Below are 5,174 nucleotides of genomic sequence, written 5' to 3'. Positions count from 1 at the left end.
GCGGAGAGGAAGATAAATCTTTAATCTTTTAAAGTAAATATAGTGATCTACTGAATTTGCTACATTGCTTCGCAAAAATGTTTCCAGACTAGGGGTGTGCTGACTTTCTGCAATACAGTAGATGCCTGGGGACGACAGCGAGGAACTATCCTATAGACTTCGTGGGCCGGGAAGTCTTGTTCACAGCATAATCACGCGGATGTTAAGCCTCATAATACGGCAACAAAGACATTGTCTCAGCACTGCTGTACCAATTCTGATACCAAGTGTTTGTAGCTCATTTCTGTCTGCACTTTTATTTAAATATCACTGATCTCTTTTCCCCATTTTGTGTAATAACGCCGTATTTCAAACAAATGCTACTCTTAAGAATAAATATTACTCCTTTTTTTTTAAAAAAAGGTTTATGTTAAAACTAATATTATAAAAGCGACCCTTAAAAATACTATCGGAACCCTTTGAAATAAAAATGGTAGTGCGACAGGGGGATGGGCTCTCACCGTTGCTGTTCAATTGTGCGCTTGAGAAAGTAGTCAGAGAATGGAACACAAATATTAAAAGTGGTATAAGACTGGGTTGCAAAAAGAAGAATCTTAAAGTAAATTGCATTGCTTTTGCAGATGATATGGCCCTGTTTGCTGAAACAATGGAAGAAGCACGGGAGCAAATCCTTGAACTAAAGCAACAAGCAGCTAAAATAGGTCTTCACATCTCCTTTGAAAAAACTAAGATACTGACATACATCAAGCACTCATGTAAATACCTCAAAGTTCAAGGACAGAAGATATTTCGGAGAATGGATTAGTTGGAATGCTGGGGAAAGCAAAGCAATGGAATCCACAAAAAATAAAATTGAACTGGCCTTCCAACTAACAAAAAATACATACAACAACAAAGCTCTTTTATGGGGGTACAAAATTACACATTAGAAGACAGTGATTAAGCCAGAAGCACTGTATGCAACAGAAACACTTAACATGAATTTCAAAGGCCAAATGAAGAAACTTGAGCTAAAGGAAAGAAAAATTTTAAGAAAAATCATTGGTCCTAAGTTTCAAGACAATATACATCAAAAACGTCGGTGTTCAGAACTAAAATACCAGTATGTGTTTTAACTAGTGAGTATTTCCCATATCTATCTCGCAGGCCCAGCCTACATCCAAGCCATGGAAGAATAAACTTTCAGATTCTATGCGAAAAAGGAGAATAAATTTTTATTGTCATCTTCTCAGAATGAATTCCAACAGATTAACTAAACAAATCTTTGACTTCTTCCGTAACCGAAAAACGAAGCCCAACTGGTCTAAAGATTTAAAGATTTCAGAAAATTCACTTATTGATCGAACAGCTAAATTAATTACTAAAGATGAAAACATAAGGTTCGAAGACAAATCCACACAAAAGTCCAAACCCTTCATCTCGGAAGAAGAGAGGAGAAGATCAGAAAGAATGAAGAAATACTGGGCCCTAAGAAAAGAATAACGCACAAAGAAATGATTGGTCCATCGTACCCCATAGAGGGTGAAACGAAAGAAGAAAAAAGAAAAAAACTGCGCTGAAGCTATAGCTAAGTGATAATGCCGTTTTTCGACTTTGTCATTAGTAAAAGAATAAAGAACACCTGTTATACCCAACAACAAGCCAATACCGATAAATGTCGGTGTTCAGAACTAAAATATCAGTAACTGTTTTAAATGGTGAGTATTTCCCATACCTATCTCGCAGGCCCAGCCTACATTCAAGCCACGGAAAAGTAGCTTGTTGGTTAGACGGGACAGTCTACACGTGTAAGCCATTACAATGACGTGCAGGTGCGCCTGTTGAGGATTTTTGCAGAATGAAGGGATGACGGAAGACGGGCAGTTAGAACTTAAGACGAAGTTGCAGGCGAGCTGAGTGAAGGCTGAGGTGAGGCGACACTTGACGGCCGCCGGCGGGCGTCAGGTGACGGCAGGGCTATAAATAGCAGCGTGACGGCCGCAGGCGTAGCGCGGCGCTGCAGTCGCCGGCCGGCCGGTGCCGGGAAGGACTGCACAGTGTCGGCGCAGGGCGCAGGGTTCGGCGTTGCAAAAAGCCGGCGTGAGGTCGCTGCCCGGCGGCAGCGGCTGGCGCCAACGCCGCCGCCCACCCCGCCCACCGCCTGCGACAGCGCCGCTCGCCTTCGATACTTCCTGTGCCAGAGCCCGAGGGAAACTCGGGCCCCGCAACGAACCTTTGACGTTCCACTAGTTGCATTGTAAGACGTCGTGGTCTCCTGACCTTCATTGCTTACATATTCCGCCCTCACAATCATATTCCGCACATCAAGGCGCTTCATTCGAACCCAAACACGATAAGATAAAGTCAATGTTTTATGAATTCATGTAAACGATATGCAAATAAAAAGTAAGTGCACCGTGGTTGAAATACTCGAGGCTAGCATACACACACACGCATTCAAGACACGACGGTCACAAGAGCTTTCAGTTTGGGAGAGGCGGACCGCACGCCGAGAGGCCGGTCCCTTCAGAGGACGATTCAACCTATCTACGTCGGACTGCGACTGCCCGTAGAGCAGACAGGATTTACCCGAGTGAAAGGGAGAACGTCCCCGTGTGCGGCTTAAAAGCAAATTCCGCTACATTATGTGGGAGCGCCCAGTCTACGCATTCTTTACGAACATAGCACGCAGTTTCAGAGGTTTTCACAGGGAGACAGCAAATGCCAAACGCCGATGCTACAGATTTCCAGATCGGTCGCCTTAAACGAAACGTCATTCTCCCGTTTTAGAAGAGATGATTGGCAGACGATATTCCTGATCCCTTGAGCTGAAGGTGTAATGGAAGAGACCAAAAAATATACCCCTTCACGTCTGGCGTGGAGAGGGGCCATTCCGTTGTCGCTCTTGGAGCGAGAACACTTAACAAGAGCGTGTGCTCTCGTACGTGTACTCAAAGAGCGAGGAACAAGTCTCTCCTCAGTACTTCACTGGGAGAGCACCTCTGACGAGAGCGAATCGGAGTGCAACTCTATATTGAGTCCTTGCGATTAAGCATTGTTCACTGTGTTGGCCGCCACACTTATTGTGCGGTGTGAACGGACAGAGTTATAGTTAAATGCCTCCGAGCGAATTTTTGAGTGGCATCGCAGCGGACTGGTTATCTGACAGGTGTACCACACCAATAGTTAGACAAGGGAGGAATAGGAGTCCTTGACTTCATCAAGCCATAGGGAGAGTTTGACTGGCAAAGGTCAGTCCAGATAGAATGATAGTTACCTTATTTGTCAACAGCGAGCGGTGCAGACAGCAGTCATCGCAGCTTATGGTATTGTGCACTACAGCTCTTGCGAGCCCCATATTTCCTCCACAACAGTACACTTCACTGCATTTCACACGCAACAGCCTCGACCGTACCTAGCAACATTCTAACGGATAAACATTCAAGTTGAGTAGGCGTGGCTCTCAGCCACTCTGCCAAGTCAATAACAATTTTAAACTTTGTATAGAAATTTCATTAGAGAATCCTATCCTTAAGAGGTAACTTCACATTCCAAAAAGATCCCGGAAATAACTTTTTCAGTTCATAACTAAAAGTGCCATTGTGATTTCTCAGAATTTTTGCAAAATAAATAATAATTTTCGTTAGTTTCATGTTTTTCTTACACTAACTAGCACTACTCCAATACCCAAGTATCCCACTAGTTACGTAATAAATTTTGTGAATTTTTGTGTCATTTCCTTACAGCGGATGACTCCAGAAGATATTTATTGCTGAAAGTTTTTCAGGCATTTGTCTTTAGAACGTTAGGAGCGTCTGTCTGGCTTCTGTAGTAAATTCTGTGGAAATTGCATCTTGCAGGTGCCACAGGGTAAAGGGTACATCAGAGATTAATCCGTTGTGCAGAATGACAGAATAGCACCCACACACTCACAGCACTGCCGGACATACATCGCGAATGCTCAGCTCATTTCGGGCCCACCGGAAATCAGTATTTCAATGAAGGGGTACCCCACTTAAGATCTTAAGTTTCTTAAGCCCTGACAGGAGCCTACATGTATTTAAATGCGCGGTTAAGAATTATTGAACTCGTCTGAGATACACTGACGGAAAAATAATTGGTACACACTCTTAGAGGTTTCGGCCAACGGCCTTGCCGCAGTGGTAACACCGGTACCCGTCAGATCACCGAAGTTAAGCGCAATCGGGCTGGGATAGCACTTGGATGGGTGACCATCCTGTCTGCCGAGCGCTGTTGGCAAGCGGGGTGCACTCAGCCCTTGTGAGGCAGACTGAGGAGCAGTAGCGACTCCGGTCTCGGAAACCGACATACGAGCGGGAGAGCGGTGTGCTCACCACATACCCCTCCATATCCACATCCAGTGACGCGCCTATGGGATGAGGTAGACACGGCGACCGGTCGGTACCGTTGTGTCTTCATGGCCTGTTCGGGAGGAGCTTAGTTTAATGTCTTAGAGGTTACCAATTCACTCAAGGTTTGAGTACCTGAAATGATTACATTTGCTGGTCAATAGCACAAGCGGTTTTCAAGCGCCAGATATCGCTACGCTAAAACATCCATATTAGGATGTGATGTGGAATCCACGGGCGGCAAAGCAGGCGTTAACTCTGGCATCCAGATAGCGAATACTGTCCTGGGATACATTCTGCCACACCTGCTCGACCAGTTCTTGTAGTTCTGTAAGAGATGTCTGTTGGCGACTTGCAAGAGTCACTTCTCGTCCTATCGTATCCTACACGCGAAGGTAAGTCCGGAGATTGTGCTGACTAGGAAAGTTGTTGCACGTCTTGAAAAGCACATTGACTTTCACGGGCAGATTGTGAAAAAGCATTATTCTTGCGCAACGACACCTCACCTTCATGTTGCAAGAATGACAGAAGAAGTCTACATTCTGCAGAGAATCGCCCAAGAATGTCTCCTAATACTCAATATGCGTCAAAATCTGCATTTTGAATGCAAACTGTCTGCGTCCTTTATTCACCAGCAACTAATTTTAGATCTTTACTATCCTCTGTAAAGTTCGAAAGATGATATTCACATGCTGTTGCTATTTTCGGCGATTGAGATGTGTTCGTCAAACGGTGCAACGTGAAAATATGATGCAATCTGATATTTTCCGGGCAACTCTATTCGTGGCGTGTCCAGCAGAAATCCTTTGAATTTGGTTAACTGTT

At 44.5% G+C, this 5,174-nt stretch overlaps 1 pseudogene; it reads left to right on the top strand.

Moving 5' to 3' along the window:
• The first annotated feature begins 4,121 nt into the window (after positions 1-4,121).
• Positions 4,122-4,239, top strand: LOC126096110 (5S ribosomal RNA; annotated as a pseudogene).
• Positions 4,240-5,174: the final 935 nt, after the last annotated feature.

The sequence above is a fragment of the Schistocerca cancellata genome, chromosome 8 (assembly GCF_023864275.1).
Source record: "Schistocerca cancellata isolate TAMUIC-IGC-003103 chromosome 8, iqSchCanc2.1, whole genome shotgun sequence".
NCBI lineage: Eukaryota > Metazoa > Arthropoda > Insecta > Orthoptera > Acrididae > Schistocerca > Schistocerca cancellata.
The sequence above is the reverse complement of the archived record's forward strand: the minus strand, read 5'-3'. Positions and strand labels throughout refer to the sequence as shown.